Source organism: Hypanus sabinus, chromosome 15 (genome assembly GCF_030144855.1).
Source record: "Hypanus sabinus isolate sHypSab1 chromosome 15, sHypSab1.hap1, whole genome shotgun sequence".
Classification (NCBI taxonomy): Eukaryota; Metazoa; Chordata; class Chondrichthyes; order Myliobatiformes; family Dasyatidae; genus Hypanus; species Hypanus sabinus.
In genome coordinates, this window is record NC_082720.1 from 13,669,604 (window position 1) to 13,693,479 (window position 23,876).

A 23,876-nucleotide genomic window follows, 5' to 3' on the forward strand; every position below is an offset into this window, starting at 1 on the left:
TTTGTATATTTTGGACCCAAGAAACCTTGCTTCAATTCTCTGAAGGAAGATCCAGGCCTTTTGAACATGAAGAATGTCCCATCAGTAGTTTATGAGATGCTGCACTCCTCCCACGCTTTCTGCAATAATGCAGGGCCAAATATTTTCAATATCATCCCCGCTGCATTCCTTCCTTTCTGTTCATAGACTTGTCATTCCTGGGAGTCAGTGGGGAGAATGCCCTTGAATCTTTTTGTTGTCAGCCTAGTGATCACTTCCAGTGGCAGAACCTGAGGAAGAGTGTCAGGTCTCTGATGTCAGATCTGTGATTGAAACTTCCTGTGTGACACAACTAACCTATGTGACTCAGATCCTGCGAGTGATGTAGTGCTCTCGGTATTTAGTCATGAGATATAAAATCTTCTCCTTTTAGAAGCACCCAAAAATGTAACCATTCAACTGGAAATGAGATCGCAGCTGAAAATCAAAGAGGGCGACGAGGTCTCTTTGTCGTGTGCCAGTAACAGTATCCCTGAAGCCACCTACAACTAGTATAAGAGAGACTATGGTCAAGTTCAGGATTTTACTTCCAAGGATTGCATTCTGCTCTTCCAAAATATATCAGAAAGTGATTCCGGGTTCTATAACTGCACGGCAACAAACTATCTGGGCAGCTAAAGCTCAGAGGCTGTAGAGAAATCTGTTCAATGTAAGAAATTGTGGTTTCTGAGTGTATTTTGCTACTAATATCATCCAGTGACAAGCTCAGTTGTATTGTTATATGGTAAGTTAGCAAGATTATTCCTCAGAGGTTTTATTGCCTAAACCCATCTGCCCCACATTGTTATTCCACAGCATCTGCTACAACCTTGTGCGGAATGAGCTGCCAGCACAAGTAGTGCACGTAAGCTCGATTTGGAAGTTTGTAAGTAATTTGGATAGTTACATGAATGGTGGGGTTATGGAGGGCTATGGTCCTTATGCAGGTCAGTTGGAGTAGGCAGTTAAAAATGGTTCTAAACAGGTTAGATGGGTTGAAGGCTCTGCTTCTGGATATTGCATCCTAGCTGTCCAGATATGCAAGCCTGGGCAGTACGATATGGAGAGCAAGCTGTTACCCATGTAGCATGCTCCCCCTCTCTATGTATCTGATGCACACAAAGGAACGGCAGTGAAAGATTTTGTTTGCCACCAGCAGCATCGCAAGACTTGCCAGTCAACATTGAACTCAATGTAGGACTGGCTTAGGGACTCCAGCTCTGGATTTTTCCCCTGGAATTTACTCCTGATGCCTTCCCCATGACTGGGTACAGCCACAAGGCAGCAGAGGTTTGAGCTCAGAGATTTCCTTTCCTAGATGAGCAACCAAACAAAGCTGCTGAGCCCCATCAGGCAAAAGTGACTGGTTTTAACGTCCCAGTAACCCACCTTTGCCCCTTCTCCTGTCAGCAGAAATGGTTCAGCTGAGCTCAGTAGCTATGCCCACAGGAAGACCAGGACACATCTCAAATGAGTGCGTCCCTGAGTGCGTCCCTTCTCTATCACCTGCCTATCCTCCCTTTCGCACTGTCTCCAAGCTTTCTCTATTTGTGAGACAACCTCCCTTTCCTCAGTCACTTCAGGTTGGTTCCCACCCCCCAGCAATTCTAGTTTGAACTCTCCCCAACAGACTTTGCAAACCTCCCCACCAGGGTATGGGTCCCCCTGGGATTCAAGTGCAACCCGTCCTTTTTGTACAGGTCACACCTGCCCAATAAGAGGTCCCAGTCTGAATCCCTACCCCCTGCTCCAATCCCTCAGCCATGCATTTATCCTCCACCTCGTTCTATTCCTATACCTTGTTCCCATTACTGCTCCCCGTCTTTAACAAAGCAAGGAACCTTAATTCTAACAGACACAGTAAATGCATGCAGCAGTGTTGATGTACAGAAAGACCCTCAGGTGAAGTTTCATAGCTCCCGGAAAATGGTATTACAGGCGGACAGATCAGTGAAGAAGGCAATCAGGGTGTTTACCGTCATGGTTTTAGGCTCTGAGTAAAAGAGCTGGGACCACACGTGCAGTTCTCGTTACTGCTGTCACTTGCTCTAAGTGAAGGTGGATGCTGCCTGATTTGTAAAATGTGGTCACTTCAGTCCAGTATGAACAGAATTCAAAGTAGATCCTCCTTAAGGACAATTTCTGAGAGCAAATCTCTCCTCTCAAAAAGATCAAGGAACAATACATTCCCAAGACGTAGAAAAAAGCTGGATAAACTCAGCAGTCACACTTTGCAGCCCAACCTGGTGTTCACTTGCTGGGATCTGGCTGCTTGGAGCCAGCACATGACGAGAGCTGCTGCCGGGCTCTCAGTAAGCTCTTTACCCAACCTGCACAACATACAACAGAGAGATTCCAAACACCTCCACAGAACAGCACACTATTCCCTCCGATTCTGTTTACCACAAAGCCAGGCAACTGCTCAGTAACTCGAGTCTCTGGGCTTAGTTGATAACCGTGATTTTGTGATGTTGTCTGACTTGCTGAGTATTCCCAGCAAAGGTGGGATTTATCTGAGTATCCAACCTCAGTAATTAAGTCCAATCTCTTCCTGGGTCTTCTGGACTACTTTGATCCAGAAACCTGGTTTTAATTCACTGAGGAAACGTCCAGGTCTTTTGAGCTTGAAAAGTGTACCAACAGTAGTTTGTGAGATGCTGCTGTCTTCCCACACTTTCTGCACTGATGCATGACCCAATAGTCTCAATATCATCCCAGCTGCACCCTATCTTTTATGAATATCCATTCACTTGTCATTCCTGTGTGTCATCGGGAATATTGCATTTCTACAAGGACTTTTGAGAATGTCCTTGAATCTTTTTGATATCTTCCAGTGGCTGAGCTTGGAGAAGAGTGTCGAGTGTCTGATGCCTGTTGTGCGATCTGTATTTCCCATGTGACACAGCCATCTGTATGTGACTCAGTCCCGCTAGGGATGTAGTGCTCTCCCATTTCTTAGTCATAAGAGATAACATCTTTTACTTTTAGACGCACCCAAAAATGTAACCATTCAAGTGGAAGGGAGATCGGAAATCACAGAAGGTGACACTGTGTCTTTGTCATGTGCCAGTAGCGGTAACCCCGAAGTCACCTACAAATGGTACAAGAGAGACAAAGGTCAAGTTAAGGATTATAATTCCAAGGATGGGATTCTGCTCTTCCAAAGTATTTCACAAAGTGATTCCGGGTTCTATAACTGCACGGCATCAAACTATCTGGGAAACCAAAGCTCGGAGGCTGTGGAGATATCTGTTCAATGTAAGAAATTATTGTTCTGGAGGGGTTTCTGTTATCAATTTCATTGCTTGACAAATTCAGTTGTGTTGCTTTACAGAAATTGACTAGAACCTTCTTGTAACCTTTCTCCTCATGTAATGATTGTCACGCAGCATGATCCATCACAGCCCAAATGGTTAAATAGAAACATAGAAAACCTACAGCACTATACAGACCCTTCGGCCCACAAAGTCCCTGCAAACATGTCCCCACCTTAGAAATTACTAAGCTTACCCATAGCCCTCTATATTTCTAAGCTCCAAGTACTCATCCAAATGACGCTTAAAAGACCATAGCATATCCGTCTCCATCACCGCTACCGGCAGCCCATTCCACGCACTCACCACTCTGAATAAAAAACTGACCCCTGACATCTCCTCTGTACCTTCTCCCCAGCACCTTAAACCTGTGTCCTCTTGTGGCAACAATTTCAGCCATGGGGAAAGGCCTCCGACTATCCACACGATCAATGCCTTTCATCATCTTGTACACTTCTATCAGGTCACTTCTCATCGTCCGTCGCTCCGAGGAGGGAAAAGGCCGAGAGATAGAGATCGAGACTGAGATCGAGATAGACATCGAGATATAGATAGAGATAGAGACCAGCGATATAATAAATCAAGAAGATAATGAGTAAAACACTTTAAAATCCATTTAAATTCATTATTCAGCAGCATTGACAGTTGCCTTGTTGAAGCTAAAACACCAGTAGAAAATTATTTTTTTTTACAAAGTCCAGGAGTTCCCAATAATTATCTGCAAAGCTACTTGTCATCCTTGTCCATGTACTCAGAAGTTCTCATCACCGAGCCAAATTGTTAATTGTGGTTTTCTCTCTCCACTGATGTCACCCAAATTGCTGAAAGGTTCTGGTATCTGGAGCTTCATTTCAGTTTGTGACGTGGTGCACATCTTCTAAACCATGTGCTCCTAATGTTCTCAGTATCATCCCTAATGTTCTTTTTCCACTTGCAATGCTCGTGGACCGGAGCCTTCAGATGTCAATGGTGATTTGTTTCAGCTAGAGTCTGAGAAAGTCTATAAAAATTCCTCATTTTCTATCCATTTCATAAACTCCTCTCATGGCTGGGCTCAGACATGTTTGGCATGTGGTCAACACGGTCTGTCCATTATATCTGATTGAATGAAGTTAGGCTCTCAAAGGATGTACTCTGTCTGTATCACTAGTCCTCAAACATGAAATTTATTCACTTTCAGATTCACCCAAAAATGTAAACATTAAAGTGGAGAACAGAACAGAGATCAAAGAGGGCGACGAGGTCTCTTTGTCGTGTGCCAGTAACAGTAACCCTGAAGCCACCTACAGCTGGTTCAAGAGGGACAAAGGTCAAGTTCAGGGTTATAATTCCAAAGATGCCACTCTACTCTTCCAAAGTATTTCACAAAGTGATTCTGGATTGTACACTTGTGTAGCAACAAACCACCTTGGAAACCAGAGCTCAGAGGCTGTGGAGATCACTGTGCAATGTGAGAAAATTTTGTTATTATTTTCATCTGACGACACACTCAGTTGTGTTGTTATTGGATAAGTTAGCAAGGTTATTCTTCAGAATTTTCTTGTCCTAAATCCATCCTACCCTCATTGCTATTCTACAACCGAGACAGTTAGACTATTTCAGAAGAAAGAGGAAGAGTGAGTGAGAGACAGAGAGACAGCAAGGGAGAGAGAGACAGGCAGCCAGAGGAGGAGACAGAAAGACAAAGAGAGAGAGAAAAAGATACCTAAAACAATGGCAAATGGATCTTCACACAATCGGTGTAGGGTAATACACAATTGGTGTAGGGTAATACACAATCAGTGTAGGTTAATACACAATCAATTTGGGGTAATACACAATCGGTATAGGGTAATACACAATCGGTGTTGGGTAATACACAATCGGTGTAGGGTAATACACAATCAGTGTAGGTTAATACACAATCAGTTTGGGGTAATACACAATCGGTATAGGGTAATACACAATCGGTGTTGGGTAATACACAATCAGTGTTGGGTAATACACAATCGGTGTAGGGTAATGCACAATCGGTGTAGGGTAATGCACAATCGGTGTAGAGTAATGATCAATCGGTATCGGGTAATACACAATCGGCGTAGGGTAATGAACAATCGGTATAGGGTAATACACTATCAGTGTAGGGTAATGCACAATCGGTGTAGGGTAATGCACAATCGGTGTAGGATAATACACAATCGGTGCAGGGTAATGCACAATCAGTGTACGGTAATGCACATTGGTTAAGTCTGATATCTCTTTGTATATTTTGGACCCAAGAAACCTTGCTTCAATTCTCTGAAGGAAGATCCAGGCCTTTTGAACATGAAGAATGTCCCATCAGTAGTTTATGAGATGCTGCACTCCTCCCACGCTTTCTGCAATAATGCAGGGCCAAATATTTTCAATATCATCCCCGCTGCATTCCTTCCTTTCTGTTCATAGACTTGTCATTCCTGGGAGTCAGTGGGGAGAATGCCCTTGAATCTTTTTGTTGTCAGCCTAGTGATCACTTCCAGTGGCAGAACCTGAGGAAGAGTGTCAGGTCTCTGATGTCAGATCTGTGATTGAAACTTCCTGTGTGACACAACTAACCTATGTGACTCAGATCCTGCGAGTGATGTAGTGCTCTCGGTATTTAGTCATGAGATATAAAATCTTCTCCTTTTAGAAGCACCCAAAAATGTAACCATTCAACTGGAAATGAGATCGCAGCTGAAAATCAAAGAGGGCGACGAGGTCTCTTTGTCGTGTGCCAGTAACAGTATCCCTGAAGCCACCTACAACTAGTATAAGAGAGACTATGGTCAAGTTCAGGATTTTACTTCCAAGGATTGCATTCTGCTCTTCCAAAATATATCAGAAAGTGATTCCGGGTTCTATAACTGCACGGCAACAAACTATCTGGGCAGCTAAAGCTCAGAGGCTGTAGAGAAATCTGTTCAATGTAAGAAATTGTGGTTTCTGAGTGTATTTTGCTACTAATATCATCCAGTGACAAGCTCAGTTGTATTGTTATATGGTAAGTTAGCAAGATTATTCCTCAGAGGTTTTATTGCCTAAACCCATCTGCCCCACATTGTTATTCCACAGCATCTGCTACAACCTTGTGCGGAATGAGCTGCCAGCACAAGTAGTGCACGTAAGCTCGATTTGGAAGTTTGTAAGTAATTTGGATAGTTACATGAATGGTGGGGTTATGGAGGGCTATGGTCCTTATGCAGGTCAGTTGGAGTAGGCAGTTAAAAATGGTTCTAAACAGGTTAGATGGGTTGAAGGCTCTGCTTCTGGATATTGCATCCTAGCTGTCCAGATATGCAAGCCTGGGCAGTACGATATGGAGAGCAAGCTGTTACCCATGTAGCATGCTCCCCCTCTCTATGTATCTGATGCACACAAAGGAACGGCAGTGAAAGATTTTGTTTGCCACCAGCAGCATCGCAAGACTTGCCAGTCAACATTGAACTCAATGTAGGACTGGCTTAGGGACTCCAGCTCTGGATTTTTCCCCTGGAATTTACTCCTGATGCCTTCCCCATGACTGGGTACAGCCACAAGGCAGCAGAGGTTTGAGCTCAGAGATTTCCTTTCCTAGATGAGCAACCAAACAAAGCTGCTGAGCCCTATCAGGCAAAAGTGACTGGTTTTAACGTCCCAGTAACCCACCTTTGCCCCTTCTCCTGTCAGCAGAAATGGTTCAGCTGAGCTCAGTAGCTATGCCCACAGGAAGACCAGGACACATCTCAAATGAGTGCGTCCCTGAGTGCGTCCCTTCTCTATCACCTGCCTATCCTCCCTTTCGCACTGTCTCCAAGCTTTCTCTATTTGTGAGACAACCTCCCTTTCCTCAGTCACTTCAGGTTGGTTCCCACCCCCCAGCAATTCTAGTTTGAACTCTCCCCAACAGACTTTGCAAACCTCCCCACCAGGGTATGGGTCCCCCTGGGATTCAAGTGCAACCCGTCCTTTTTGTACAGGTCACACCTGCCCAATAAGAGGTCCCAGTCTGAATCCCTACCCCCTGCTCCAATCCCTCAGCCATGCATTTATCCTCCACCTCGTTCTATTCCTATACCTTGTTCCCATTACTGCTCCCCGTCTTTAACAAAGCAAGGAACCTTAATTCTAACAGACACAGTAAATGCATGCAGCAGTGTTGATGTACAGAAAGACCCTCAGGTGAAGTTTCATAGCTCCCGGAAAATGGTATTACAGGCGGACAGATCAGTGAAGAAGGCAATCAGGGTGTTTACCGTCATGGTTTTAGGCTCTGAGTAAAAGAGCTGGGACCACACGTGCAGTTCTCGTTACTGCTGTCACTTGCTCTAAGTGAAGGTGGATGCTGCCTGATTTGTAAAATGTGGTCACTTCAGTCCAGTATGAACAGAATTCAAAGTAGATCCTCCTTAAGGACAATTTCTGAGAGCAAATCTCTCCTCTCAAAAAGATCAAGGAACAATACATTCCCAAGACGTAGAAAAAAGCTGGATAAACTCAGCAGTCACACTTTGCAGCCCAACCTGGTGTTCACTTGCTGGCATCTGGCTGCTTGGAGCCAGCACATGACGAGAGCTGCTGCCGGGCTCTCAGTAAGCTCTTTACCCAACCTGCACAACATACAACAGAGAGATTCCAAACACCTCCACAGAACAGCACACTATTCCCTCCGATTCTGTTTACCACAAAGCCAGGCAACTGCTCAGTAACTCGAGTCTCTGGGCTTAGTTGATAACCGTGATTTTGTGATGTTGTCTGACTTGCTGAGTATTCCCAGCAAAGGTGGGATTTATCTGAGTATCCAACCTCAGTAATTAAGTCCAATCTCTTCCTGGGTCTTCTGGACTACTTTGATCCAGAAACCTGGTTTTAATTCACTGAGGAAACGTCCAGGTCTTTTGAGCTTGAAAAGTGTACCAACAGTAGTTTGTGAGATGCTGCTGTCTTCCCACACTTTCTGCACTGATGCATGACCCAATAGTCTCAATATCATCCCAGCTGCACCCTATCTTTTATGAATATCCATGGACTTGTCATTCCTGTGTGTCATCATATTCCTGTGTGTCATTGTATTTCTACAAGGACTTTTGAGAATGTCCTTGAATCTTTTTGATATCTTCCAGTGGCTGAGCTTGGAGAAGAGTGTCGAGTGTCTGATGCCTGTTGTGCGATCTGTATTTCCCATGTGACACAGCCATCTGTATGTGACTCAGTCCCGCTAGGGATGTAGTGCTCTCCCATTTCTTAGTCATAAGAGATAACATCTTTTACTTTTAGACGCACCCAAAAATGTAACCATTCAAGTGGAAGGGAGATCGGAAATCACAGAAGGTGACACTGTGTCTTTGTCATGTGCCAGTAGCGGTAACCCCGAAGTCACCTACAAATGGTACAAGAGAGACAAAGGTCAAGTTAAGGATTATAATTCCAAGGATGGGATTCTGCTCTTCCAAAGTATTTCACAAAGTGATTCCGGGTTCTATAACTGCACGGCATCAAACTATCTGGGAAACCAAAGCTCGGAGGCTGTGGAGATATCTGTTCAATGTAAGAAATTATTGTTCTGGAGGGGTTTCTGTTATCAATTTCATTGCTTGACAAATTCAGTTGTGTTGCTTTACAGAAATTGACTAGAACCTTCTTGTAACCTTTCTCCTCATGTAATGATTGTCACGCAGCATGATCCATCACAGCCCAAATGGTTAAATAGAAACATAGAAAACCTACAGCACTATACAGACCCTTCGGCCCACAAAGTCCCTGCAAACATGTCCCCACCTTAGAAATTACTAAGCTTACCCATAGCCCTCTATATTTCTAAGCTCCAAGTACTCATCCAAATGACACTTAAAAGACCATAGCATATCCGTCTCCATCACCGCTGCCGGCAGCCCATTCCACGCACTCACCACTCTGAATAAAAAACTGACCCCTGACATCTCCTCTGTACCTTCTCCCCAGCACCTTAAACCTGTGTCCTCTTGTGGCAACAATTTCAGCCATGGGGAAAGGCCTCCGACTATCCACACGATCAATGCCTTTCATCATCTTGTACACTTCTATCAGGTCACTTCTCATCGTCCGTCGCTCCAGGGAGGGAAAAGGCCGAGAGATAGAGACCGAGACTGAGATCGAGATAGACATCGAGATATAGATAGAGATAGAGACCAGCGATATAATAAATCAAGAAGATAATGAGTAAAACACTTTAAAATCCATTTAAATTCATTATTCAGCAGCATTGACAGTTGCCTTGTTGAAGCTAAAACACCAGTAGAAAATTATTTTTTTTTACAAAGTCCAGGAGTTCCCAATAATTATCTGCAAAGCTACTTGTCATCCTTGTCCATGTACTCAGAAGTTCTCATCACCGAGCCAAATTGTTAATTGTGGTTTTCTCTCTCCACTGATGTCACCCAACTTGCCGAAAGGTTCTGGTATCTGGAGCTTCATTTCAGTTTGTGACGTGGTGCACATCTTCTAAACCATGTGCTCCTAATGTTCTCAGTATCATCCCTAATGTTCTTTTTCCACTTGGAATGCTCGTGGACCGGAGCCTTCAGATGTCAATGGTGATTTGTTTCAGCTAGAGTCTGAGAAAGTCTATAAAAATTCCTCATTTTCTATCCATTTCATAAACTCCTCTCATGGCTGGGCTCAGACATGTTTGGCATGTGGTCAACACGGTCTGTCCATTATATCTGATTGAATGAAGTTAGGCTCTCAAAGGATGTACTCTGTCTGTATCACTAGTCCTCAAACATGAAATTTATTCACTTTCAGATTCACCCAAAAATGTAAACATTAAAGTGGAGAACAGAACAGAGATCAAAGAGGGCGACGAGGTCTCTTTGTCGTGTGCCAGTAACAGTAACCCTGAAGCCACCTACAGCTGGTTCAAGAGGGACAAAGGTCAAGTTCAGGGTTATAATTCCAAAGATGCCACTCTACTCTTCCAAAGTATTTCACAAAGTGATTCTGGATTGTACACTTGTGTAGCAACAAACCACCTTGGAAACCAGAGCTCAGAGGCTGTGGAGATCACTGTGCAATGTGAGAAAATTATTTGCTTTTGAGCATTTTCTGCATCTAAGTTCATCCTACTTCATAATATAAGCTGACTAAAACATTCCGGAATGCTTTGATCTCAACTATGTATTCTCCTTACTTTCCATTCTATATTCCACAGACCACTGCAGGAGAAATAAAGTGAGAAAGAGAGAGAGAGAAAGACAAATGAAACAGGGGAATGACAATGGAGAGAGAGATACAGAGAAACAGAGAGAGAAATAGTGAGGCAGGGAGAATGACAGAGATAGAGAAACAGAATATCCAAAATCCTAGAACTGTACAGTGTACAGATAGGAGAGTGGCCAAAGTGATCACAACATATCGATTAAATCGGCAACAGAAAAGGAAATGCTGCAAACACTCAGCAGATCAGCAGTGTCAGTGGAAATAGAAACAGCTGACATTTTGGTCTGGGTACTCAGATAACAAACAAGAGAAAATCTGCAGACGCTGGATATCCACACACAAAATGCTGGAGGAACTCAGGGGACCAGGCAGCATTTATGGAAAAGTGTACAGTTGGGCCGAACCATTCATCAGGACTAGAGTAAAATAGATGAGTAGTCAGAGTAAGAAGGTGGTGGGAGGAGAGGAAGAAATACAAGGTGATTAGTGAAACTGGTGGGAGGGAGAGGGCTAAAGTAAAGTGTAAGGTGGATGGTCCTGTTACTTCTGCCCCTGCAAGTGCCATACCTGCCCCCACACCTCCTCCCTCACTACCATTCAGGGCCTCAAGCAATCCTTCCAGGTGAGGCGACACTTCACCCTTGAGACCCGACATAAATTGGAAGACCGCTTCAACAAACATCTACACTTCACCTGAAATAAAAAGCAGGATCTCCCGTGGCCACCCATTTTAATTCCACTCCCCATTCTCATTCTGGCATGTCAACCTGTGGCCTCTTCTACTGTCGCAATGAGGCTACTCTCAGGTTTGAGGAGCAACACCTTATATTCTGTCTGAGTAGCCTGAAAACTGATGGCATGAGCAACAATTTCACAAACTTCCGGTAAAGCCCCCCTTCTCCTTCGCCATTCTTCATTCTCATTTCCCTCTCTCACCTTATCTCCTTGCCTGTCTATCCACCTCCCTCTGGTGCTCCTCCCCCTTTTCTTTCTTCCATGGTCTTCTGTCCTCTCCTATCAGACTCCCCCTTCTCCAGCCCTGTATCTCTTTCACCAATCAACTTCCCGCTCTTTACTTCACCATCACCACCCACCCCCCCCCCCACTCCTGGTTCTTATGGTTCTTCCTCCCCGCTCCCCTTCTTACTCTGACTCCTCATCTTTTTTTCCTCCAGTTCTAATGAAGAGTCTCTGTCTGAAACAGCAATTGTACTGTTTTTTCATATGTGCTGCCAGGCCTGCAGATTTCCTTCAGCATTTTGAGTATATTTCACACAGTTTCTCTATGTCTTTATTTCAGATTTCTAATATAATTTACTCTCACATCAGCAATGTTAGTGATATCAACATAACAGAGAGAAATTCCAGTTGCTGTCACACGTTGAGACTTTGCACAAGTGCACTTTAGTGGAATTCATAGCTACTTTCAGCTTGTTGGGAACAGTGTTGTGGAAGGTCTTATGGCACTGAGAAGGACTTAATGGTGTAGCTACAATTACAACTGTGACTTACTCTCATGGAGGTGAATTCTATATCATAAAACAAAGGTGGTTTATTCCCATCCGACCTCCACTATAACCACAACCAACAGCAGAGGGTCCAAGGGCAAAGTCCATTTCACAATTAAATCTCCTTGCTTGAAATGTCCAAGGTTGACATATTTCAACTGGAAGTTATCCCTGAGATCTGCTCCAGCCATGGAGTCCTTGCTGACTGTAAAGGTGAGATCACAGAAGCACTGATTTCCTTTACTTCAGGATCATTCTACTACTGGGCTGATGGATGCACCCTTAACAGGTTGCAACCCACCTTTGCATTCACTTGCTAGAATCCACCTGTCACCATGGAGTCAGGACAGTCAAGAACTACCACTTGACCCTCTGTTAGTTTGTTTGTTTAATTAAGCACCTTAGTTTGTTAGCTTAAGTAGGCAGGTATCCTTGAGTATCTTAGAGAGTGATTGTTGGATAATACTGATGTTGAGCATTTGTCCAACCTTCAGAACATGCAGCAGAATGACTTCAGCATCTCCCCAGATCAACATCACCAAACACAAAAGCACATGCTAGCGAAGTGAGTCCCTAATTGTGCTGTTTCCCTACCGCAGGTGTTTCCTGACTTGCTGAGTGTATTTTTCCCAATTTTGAATTTTATTTCAGGTTTCCACCATTGTTGGCGTACTCCTTCCATCAATCACACAGGACTACCATCCTAAGTAGTCCTTCTCCACTTTGAATTGTCAGAAATTCCGGGAGTCAGTGGGAAAGTTGCATCTATTTTTCAAGAGATTTTGAGAATATACTTTTCTCTTATGCTTTCAGAAAACTATTCTGTGATAGGACTTAGTATAGAGTGCTTTAACTTGGGAGCTAGGCATGTGATCATTGTTAATTGCCCTATATAACAGATGAACTAGAGACTCGGGTTCTCTGTATCATAAATTATAACTCATAATATACTGTTTACTTACAGATGCACCCAGAAACACAACCATCTATGTAGGAGACAGATCAGAAATGGATATTAAAGAGGGTGACAACATCTCTTTGCTATGCTCCAGTCGCAGCTATCCTGAAGCTACTTACACCTGGTACAGGAGAACTGAAAATAATAGGCAAACAATAAATCTTAATAGTACAAGAGGGACCCTGGTCTTTCACAGTATTTCAAGAAGCAATTCTGGATTGTACTCCTGCACCGCCTCAAATTATTTGGGAAAGCAGACTTCAGAGGACTGGAAGATTTCTGTTCAATGTAGGTAATCCTTTGGATTTTATGTTAATTTTATCCCCTAACCTGTTGCACGTCACTGTATAAGATGAAGATACTCTTATTTTCTAACATCTGTTCTATATACATCCTTATCCATGTATTCTTTTACCTAACTTCCCTCACACGTTTCAATGTTTGAATTGTTCAATTTAATATCAGAGTCTGTATACAGCATACAACCTGAAATTCTTATTCATCACAGACATCCACAAAACAGAAAAAAAAACAAAGAATGAACAACAGAAAATGCTAAAACACCCAGAACCTGTCTCACCCTTCCACGCACAAGCAGCCGCTAAAATATCAATCCTTCTCCTCTCCCCTTCCCCCCACTTGCTCCAACCCCCATATGACAGGTCATCATTTATCAGAAGTTCTGTGAGGAAAGAAAAGGAGCCATGCACATAATACTTGCTAAACCATTCATAACGTTCTATATAGGATGTCAGTTATTGGCAAAACATTTCCTACTGTTAACTGCCCTAATACTAGAACCATTCGATGAAAATAGGAAGAAGTGAGGAAATATGTATAAGTAGCAGTGGTATACAACTATTCTAGGTAGAGTGAGCACGAGGACAGAAGTTTTGACTCAATCACTTAATCCTATCAGAAATACCTTGGCATTAGCTATAGACATGCAAAAAATGTTCTGAATGTTTTTCTAGCCAACACAGATAAATGTTTTTAATTGTAAATATCTGTGCATTAACAACACATTACAGAGCTAGTGTGGGTTTATGACTGCATGAATCAAACTCATTGTCATGGCTGCATGAACTGGGCCTCTGTGAGTGGCAGATCTTTTCATATATCAAGATAAACTTCATTCATAATAAAAATATTTACAAAAATAAACTGTGCAAAGCCCTTTCATTCTTACACTCAAAGATAATGCACTAAATAGTGCTCTATTACATTTCTTAAAACTGGTAGCACTGTTGCCACTCATGTGTCCCCCTGGGTGGTACTCTACTACAAAAATTGAGGGGCTTTGCAACCAACCCTGCTCCTTGCAGTCGAGTAGTGGCAGAACCCTTTCCTCCACAGAGCCCTTGCCATGGCTCCACCAAGGCTGTGGGACCAGAGGGCCCAGACCCCAACACCATCAGGGCCATGACAGCTTGTTGCTGGTCTTCAAGCTACTTATAAATGTCCAATATGATAAAGTAATTAAAATAAAAATTGTTGAAAGTATTCAATAGATAAAGTTGCTTCTTTTAATCACTAGAAATGAACTTAAAACATTAAGTAAAATAAATACTTTTCAGTGCTCACATTTACACTCAAGTTCAGTGTCCAATTAAAATGAGTGCTTTTGTGCTTCATACATAGGCTATGCCCCAGCCCCTCTGAAATAAGCAGTGGCAGCACACCTACCTGATGCATTGTAAAGCACAGATGAGGAAATCCAAACCGGCTAAACCATGCACTGCCACCAGCAGACAGTTTGCTCAAAAATGGTGCCTGAGAAGCCATACGATCTAACCTAATGTTGCAGCCTTCAACCAAAGGGACAGGATATCAGGCATATCTTCATAGGACTGTGCAGAAAGTGGGCCCCCTCACTTCGTAAAATGATGTTAGAATCAAATTTGATGTTGTAGTTTGGAGCCTGAAATTATCTGCACAATACATTGCAGGCTTTTTCCCACTGTTTAGCACACATGACATCCTGTTGAATTTGCACCAACTTTGCCGCTCAGTTTTTTCAATAAATGCATTGCTCCTGACATACCCTGCCTGATGAAGGGTCTCACTCTGAAACTTCAGCTGTTTACTCATTTCTATGGACACTGTCTGGCCTGCGGAGTTCCTCCATTTTTTTGTGTATTACTTTGATTTCCAGCATCTGCAGATTTTCTCTTGTTTGTTTTTACACTACCTCAGAATGCACTACATTCATTGTGCCATCCTGCTATTTTGTACATTTATTGACATTTATGACATTTATTGTTGGGTTTATGAATATCAAGTATACTATTCACTCTTATAGCTTTATGCAAACAAGGAATTTAATTGAACACTAGTGTGCATGATAATGAACTCATCTAATTTTATCAAATAATCTGCAGACACACAGAGACACATATATATCAGTCGGATCAGCTATATGAGGATATAATGAACTAAAATCTTGTGACTTTGAGTTTAACAGGCTGAACAAAAATGAACCGGCCACCTATATTCTTCTTGCAGACAAACCTACTCAAGTAAACTTGACCCAAGTTGGGATGAGTTTTCACTGTAAAACTGAAGCCAATCCTCCAGCAAGAATTTCCTGGAACAACACAGACACTGCTGTGGAAGTGCAGAATGGCACTTGGACCATCAGCATTCTGACTCTGCAAACGATGACAAGTGGTTGTGTTTCCTGCCAAGCTCAGAATAAGCTTGGCTTTATACGCTCAGAGGAACACTGTTTCAAGTCATCACTGGGTATGTAGCTATAAGTGAAATTATAGATAAGGCTAAGTCAATGGGAGGGACAAAAGTCTACCAACAAAATTCTAAAGACAACTAGACCATGGAAGAATGCAATTAATTAACTTTATTTCCATAACTATTAGTACCCCTGCCTAACAAAAAAAAATTCATTTTTGCAACTTGGAAGGTATTTTAAGAGAATGTATTTTAGATTTTCCTGTGAATAGGAAGTCCATCTGATGGCTTCCATTGAACAGAGTTTCTCAGATTGTTTTCAATAGGAGATGGTCAAGAGAGCAACAATTTTGTCACTTTCTTCTGTTGCATTTTGTCTACTTAGTTCTTGATTTCTTAGAGTTCTTGATTATTCCATACTTCTAAATTATTTTCATTTATCAATAATTAACATTTTAATAATGGAACAAATCATGAAATTTGTCAGATATCACATTCTTCAGCATCAGCTTTGAGCAATTTGAGTTGTATCACAGTAATATTTCACAGAGGTCCAGTTTGTAGCGATATTAATTTATGTAGACACAAAACATTACAGACACTGGAATCTAGAGAAAAAAATCTGCTGGAACCATTCAGAAAGTTGAGCAACATCTGTGGGTGGAAGGGAATTGTGGACATTGATGTGAAATATCAGAATCAGAATCAGGTTTAATATCACTGGCAGAAGGCATGAAATTTGTTGTCTTTTCAGCAGCAGTACAATGCAATACATAATAATAGAAAAAATGTTGAGTTACAGTAAGCATATAAAATTATTAAATTATATAAGTAGTGCAAAAATAGAAATAAAAAGTAGTGAGGTATTGTTCCTGGGTGCAATGCATATTCAGAAATCAGATAGCAGAGGGGAAGAAGTTGTTCCTGAATTGTTGAGTGTTTTACTTCAGGCTTCTGCACTTCCTTCCTGATGGTAACAATGAGAGCAAGGCATGCCCTGGGTAATTGGGGGAGGGGGTCCGTAATGATGGATGCCACCTTTTTAAGGGATGAAATTTATAATTTCATCCCCTCACAGCTGGTGCTCAACCTGTTAAGTTTCCTTCAGTGGTTTGATATTAATTTATGAAACTGTGCACTGAAGTATTTAGAGGTGGAGGATTAGAGTGGAACTACAGGGTGTTATTTACATTGATATTGTCAGAAAACTTTTGGGCCTGTCTCTTACACTTCTGCGATGATGAAAGTTTAAAAGTGTGAATTTTAGGTGAGAGAGTAGGAAATACATTTTTAAAAACAGGGTGATAAGTTTTTACATATGCCATAAGACCATAAATCATAGGAGCAGAATCTGGTTCATTGAGTCTGCTCCACAACTCCATCTTGACTGATTTATTAACCCTCTCAACCCTATTTTCCTGCCTTCTCCCAGTAACCTTAGATGCCCTGACTAATCAACAACCTATTAACCTCCATTTATAGATATACTCAAGAAATTCCTCCTCATCTCTGTTCCAGATGGACCTCCCTCTATTCTGAACCAAGATTCACCCACTATAGGAAACATCCCCTCCACATCCACTCTGTCTAGGCCTTTCAATATTCGATGGGTTTCAATGAGATCCCCCCCCCCCCATTCCCCCATTTTTCTAAGTTCCAGTGAGTACAGGTCCAGGGCCATCAAACACTCCTCGTGCATTAACCCTTTCATTCCCAGAATCATTCTCGTGATCCTCCTCTGGACCTTCTCCACTGTTCACAACAGTCCAAGTGTGGTATGACCAACACCTTATAAGGCCTCAGCATTACTTCCTTGCTTTTATATTTTAGTCCTCTCAAAATGAATGCTGACATTGCATTTGCCTTCCTTACCATGAACTCAACCTGCAAGTTAACCTCTAAGGGATCCTGAACAAGGATACCCAAGTCCGTTGGCAACCCTGAATTTTGAGCTTTCTCTCCATTTAGAAGAAAGTCTATGCCTTCATTCCTTCTACCAATGTGCTTGACTATATACTTCCGTATATTATATTTCATCTGCCACTTTTTTGCCCATTCTCACAATCTGTCTAGGTCCACCTGCAGACTCCCTGCTTCCTCAACACTACCTGTCCTTCTACCTATCTTCATATTGTCTACAAATTTAGCCACAAAGCCATCAATTCTGTCAACCAAATCACTGACATAAAAGAGTGGTCCAAACACCAACCCTTGTGGAACTGGCACCCAACCAGAGAATACCCCTTAATTCCCACTTTGCTTTGTGCCAGTCAGCCAATCTTCTGTCCATGCTTCTATCCAATCTTCTATTCCATCCTATTGTCTCTGCCTGCTCCTGCCCCACTGAACCCATGTCCTCATACCTCAGCTTCATTCTATCCCCCCATGGTTCAGTTTGATCCCACCTACATCCACAACGTTTCTCATGCTCTCAGTCTTCTCACTAACTTTCAATTTCCTGATCCTGACCACCTCATTTTCACCATGGATGTCCAGTCCATATACACTTCTATCCCCTGTTATCAGTGATGGACAGACCTGATGGACAATGGGGTGAAGAGTTAACAATTCCCAACCCCCCTCCTGAGAACTATGAACTGTTGCTGTTGCTATGCTGCTCATGAGAGAGAGAGAGAGATAAAACCCAGGCAAGAACATCTGCTACAGAAAAGAGGGGGAGAAAGACTGTTGATTTACTGTATTATGACTCTTCCAGAATTATTTACCTTCTATTACAAGGGCTGTACTTTGCTCATTAACATTCCTCAGGAGATAGCAGGGGTGGCCTGATTTGATATACACAGTCATTCAGAGTTGATGGATAGCTGAGACCCCATGAGTGGGGATAAAAGACAGGTCTGGGAAGACCCCTTCAGACACACCAGTGGACACTGATTGAGTGTTGAGAACCCACAGAAAGGCGGGGGCTTCGAAGACCGAACCAGGAGATCGGTCAGTAAAGCTCACAGTGTTACAGCAGGGCCGGTGGGGACTTGTGTGTGTGTGTGTGTGTGTGTGTGTGTGTGTGTGTGTGTGTGTGTGTGTGTGTGTGTGTGTGTGTGTGGGTGTGTGTCCACTCATGCCAGAGTGATGAGTCCACCACAGAAGAACGGTCTAGCTGAAGAACAGAGGGGTCATAACTGAATGACCACAACGATACGACGGATTAAGAAAGCCACAAAAAGGTTTGCCTGCTGCAACTGTTGCTGTTACATCTCACTCGCTCTCGCTCGCTCTCTCTCTTTCCAACGATTTCAATACAACAACCATAACTACTTCAGCATTTATGAACTGAACTCTATACTTTCCTATGACAATTCATTTACCCCTAGACATCGATAGAGCTTGTTTATTATTGATTATTATTATCCCTACACTTTTAGGTTTATTACTGCTAACTTGTTTTATATGTATATTTGCATTTTGATATTGTATTGTGTAGTTTACTAATAAACACCTTTAGTTTGGTACCACCAGACTCCAACGGATTCTTCTTTCTCTGCTGGTCAGACACCCAGTTACGGGGTATGTAACACCCCCATCAAGAAGGCCTTAACGCTCTCCACTTCTTTCTCAATAAAAGACCCAAACAATTCCCCTCCACCACCACTGTCTGGCAGAACTGTCCTCACACCCAACATTTTTTCCTTTGGCATCTTCCACATTCTCCTGACGCAATGGGCACTCGCATGGGCCCCAGCTATGCTTTATTTTGTTGGCTACGTAGAATAGTCCATGTGTGGAGCTTTCCCTGGTAATGCTCCCCAACCTTCCTCTGCCACATTGACGATTGCATTGGTGCCGCTTCATGTACCCACACTGAGCTCATCAATTTCATCAACTTTACCTCCAACTTCCACCCTGCCCTTAAATTCACTTGGTTCATTTTGGACCATACCCTCCATTTTCTCAATCTCCCCGTCTCTATCTCTGGAGTCAGCCAACATCTTTTATAAGCCTACCGATTCCCATGGTTATCTCGACTATACCTCTTCGCAACGTGTCTCCTGTAAAAATGACTTTTCTCTGTTCCTTCTCCGCTGCATCTGTTCCCAGGATGAGGTTTTCCTTTCCAGGACCTCAGAGATGCCCTCCTTCTTTAAAGAATGGGCTTTCCATTCCTCCAAAATTGAAGCTGCCCTCCTGCATATCCTGGATATCCACGCTCAGCCCATAATCCTGCAGCCTTAACAGTGATAGAGTTCGTCTTGTCCTTACCTACCACCCCATGAGCTTCCAAATCCAACATATCATTCTCCATAATTTCCGCCACCCCCAAATACACCTTTACCTAAACACACACACAACCCTGCTTTCTGCAGGGATCTCTCTCTCCACCATTCCCTTGTCCATTCACCCCTCCCCACTAATCTCCCTCCTGGTACGTATCTCTGCAAGCAGCTACTCCTGGCCACTCACCTCCATTCAGGGCCCCAAACAGTCCTTCCAGGTGAAGCAGCATTTCACCTGCAAATCTGCTGGGATCACTTATTGTGTCCTGTGCTCTCAATGCAGCCTCCTCTACATTACTGCGACCTGTTATAAATTGGGGGACACATCATCGAGCGCCTCCACTCTATCAGCCAAAAGTGGAATTTCCCAGTGGCCAGACATTTAATTCCCATTCCAACATGTCAGTCCATGGCCTCCTCTTTTGCCACTATAGGGTTGCCCTCAGGGTGGAACAGAAACACCTTATATTCCGACTGGGTATGCTTCCAACCTGATGGCATGCAGATCAATTTCTTCTTCCAGCAAATAAATTTCCCTTGCTCTCCCATCATCTTCTTCTTCTATTCCCCACTCTGGCCTCTTACCTCTTCTCACCTGTTCCCAGGTCCCCTCCTTCTATCACCTATCCCTGGGTCCCCACCTCCTTCCCTTTCTCCCATGGTCCACTCTCCTTTCCTATCAGATTCCTTCTTTTCCAGCCCTTTACCTTTCCTATCCACCTTGCTTCACCTAGTACATTCCAGCTATCCTTCTTCCCCTTCTCCCATCTTCTTACTCTGGCATCTTCCTCCTTCATTTCCAGTCCTGAAGAAGGGTCTCTGTCATACGGTGGGCATTGAGAGTGAACCCAAATGCAAGACACAGACACTGAAGTATTAGGGAGAGGACTAGGTGTGTCAAGAAAGCAAGGGAAGTGGGGGGAAACAACACTGGATGAGACACAGGCTCTGGATGAGACTAGGATACAGGGCCTAGACTAGGGCTAGGGACCTGGACGAGGAACTTGGAACCTTGACGAGGACTCCGAGCCAGAGACTGGACAGGGACCTGGAACCTGGGTCTTGACAGGGCTTGGACTCCGGATCCAGGCGAGGACAAGACATGGCAAGACAACAGGACTGGATGTGGGGGCAGGACGCTGGGCTCCTGGGCTGGATGAGGACGTGAAGCTCAGACTTGTCTTTGGAGACAGGAATGCAGAACACAGAGCCTTGGTCTTGGGGGACAGGAACGCGGAACACAGAGCCTTGGTCTTGGGGGACAGGAACGCGGAACACAGAGCCTTGGCCTTGGGAGACAGGAATGCAGAGCACAGAGCCTTGGTTTTGGGAGATGGGAACGCAGAACACAGAGCCTTGGTCTTGGGAGACGGGAACGCGGAACACAGAGCCGGGACCCCTCCTTGGAAACAGGACGCAGGGCTGGGACTCATACACAGAAAGCTGAATACGACGAGACAGTTCCCAACACTAGGTAGCAGCAAACAGCCGGACCTATCTAGCGAAGGCATGGACAGAGAAACAGTTCCAACTCAAGGTACCGGCAAACAGCTGGACCTATCTAACGAAGCCGAGGACACAAAGAGATAGTTCCAAACAACGAAAGACAATTCCTTATCTGGACACAGCAAGGCTCTGGTCTTGCTTCAGCGATAGAACTTGACAGCGAGAATAGGCGAGGACACAGGCGGAGCTCCAGGCAAGAGGGTAGCAGGTGGGCTACAGAAAGAAGGGAAGGGGAAGGGAAGGGAACAGTCCAGCCTCAGGGTAACAGCAAAGATGGCCCGGCTTACCCCACAGAGGCAAGGACAAGATACTGACAAGATGACCCAGCACCCGCACTCGATTCCAGGGCCTCTTATATTCCCAGCCCTAAGACAAGCATCAGGTGCTTATGATTAACTCCAACTGAAATGAGCGACAGCTGGAAGACCCGGACCGGACCATGAACCAGAACTTGAACTTCACGGACCAGACCATGACAGTCTCAGACAGAAACAGCGAGTGTTTATTTTTTTCCATTGATGCTTTCCAACCTGCTGAGTTCCTCCAGCATATATATGCTGTCTCTTTCCTTTTATACACCCCTGGACTTTCCTTATCAGCCATGGTTGCTTTATCCTCCCTTTGGAATACTCATTCAATATATGCAATAATGTAGGGGATAGAATTAAGAGCAGTCTACATTCAGCAAGGTAGGAATGGGGAGCAGAAAGGATATGCAATTAGTGAGAGGGAGAAGGCAGCTTCAGTAGAGTTAAAGACAGTTGCTTATATGGAGGAGAAGTAGCAACATGCATAGTTTGAACCTAAAGTCCTATTACTGTTTATGAATTCAATGTGAACACAAATTTACTGAATCACTTAACATTCAGTGAGGAAGAGAAGCAAATGCAACAGCAGATTTTCTGCAGTATTATGGTAACAAATATTAAAGTCTGTTTCATTGGCTGATGCAGGTGCCATCTTAGCAACAGTCATTGCAGGAGCCATTATCGCTACACTTCTCTTTGCCATTTGGCTCTGGACACAAAAGAAAGATTTGTTCAGAGGTAAGTTCCCTGCTACCATTTGCTAATTATTGAAATAATTCACCACAGGAGGAAGCCAATGAGTCTATCAGGTCTATACTTGTTCCACGAAAGAGTTATCCATTCACCTTTCTCTGTTGCTGTCCATTCACCTCCTTCTTTCTTATCAACTCAGATCTTGGTGCGCTAATCTATCTAATTCAATTTTAGTTCATTTATTCCACTACAATTTATCTTTTTCTCCAGGTATTTCTTTCTCACACCTTGATGGGACTAATCCTAGATCAGCTGGTCCAGACCTCGCTGCAAGTTTTGAAAGTCTTCATCACTATCCACTATATCCTCAGTCTTGGTGTCATCTGCAGATTCGCTGATCCAGTTTTCCACATTATCATCCTGATCATTGAAATAGATGACAAATAATAATGGACTCAGCATCAATCCCTGAGGCACACGACTAGTCACAGGCCTCCAGTCAGAGAAGCAATTGTCTACAAGTATTCTCTGGTTTCCAGAGGACAATTTTGTCCCTTGCTATCCTTTTGCTGTTAATATCTCTGTAGAAGCCCTTAGGATTCTCCTTCATCTATGTGCTTGAGCAACCTCATGTCTTCTTTTACCCCTCCTCATTTATTTCTTAAGTGCTCTCTTGCATTTCTTATGCACCCTGAGTACCTCATTTGTTCCTGCCTGCCTATACCTGCCTGCTCTGTACCTCCTTCTTTTTCTTGACCAGGGTATCAATATCTCTTGCAAACAAAGGTTCCCTAAAACTGTTACCCTTGCCTTTTATTCTTACAGGAACACAATATTTGTACTCTCAAAGTTGCACTGTTGAAGGCTCCCCACTTATCCAGTACACCTTTGCCAGAAAACAACCTGTCCCAAACTACACTTGTTAGGTTCTTTCTGATACCATGAAAATTGGCCTTTCTCCAATTTAGATCCAAGGACCAGATCTATCCTTTTCCAAGATTTTCTTGAAATTAATATCGTTGTGATCATTAGTTGCAAAGCATTCTCCTACACAAACTTTTGTCACCTGCCCTGTCTTTTTCCTTAATGGGAGTTCTAGAATTGCACCCTGTCTAGTTGGGACTTCTATGTAATGATGAAGGAAACTTTCCTGAAAACACATTTGTCAAACTCTTTCCCATTGAGCTCTTTTATAGTATAGGAGTGTCTGTCAATATGTGGAAAGTTAACATCACCTACTCTCACAACCTTATATTTCAAAGTTCAAAGCTTCTTGCAACAGTCTATGATCCCTCTACAAATCTGCTTTTCTAAATTCTGCAGGCTGTTGTGTTATCTATAGTATAGTCCTATCATTATGGTCATACCTTTCTTATTCCTCAGTTCTACCCATCAAGCCTCACTAGATGAGCTCTCCATTCTGCCCTGAATGAGCACTGCCAGGATATTTTCCCTGACTAGTAATTCCACCTGTCCCA

General features: G+C 43.3%; 1 pseudogene; it reads left to right on the forward strand.

Annotated features, from left to right (window-relative positions):
- Positions 1-23,876, forward strand: part of LOC132405731 (basement membrane-specific heparan sulfate proteoglycan core protein-like) — a 61,109-nt pseudogene that overhangs the window by 25,192 nt on the left and 12,041 nt on the right.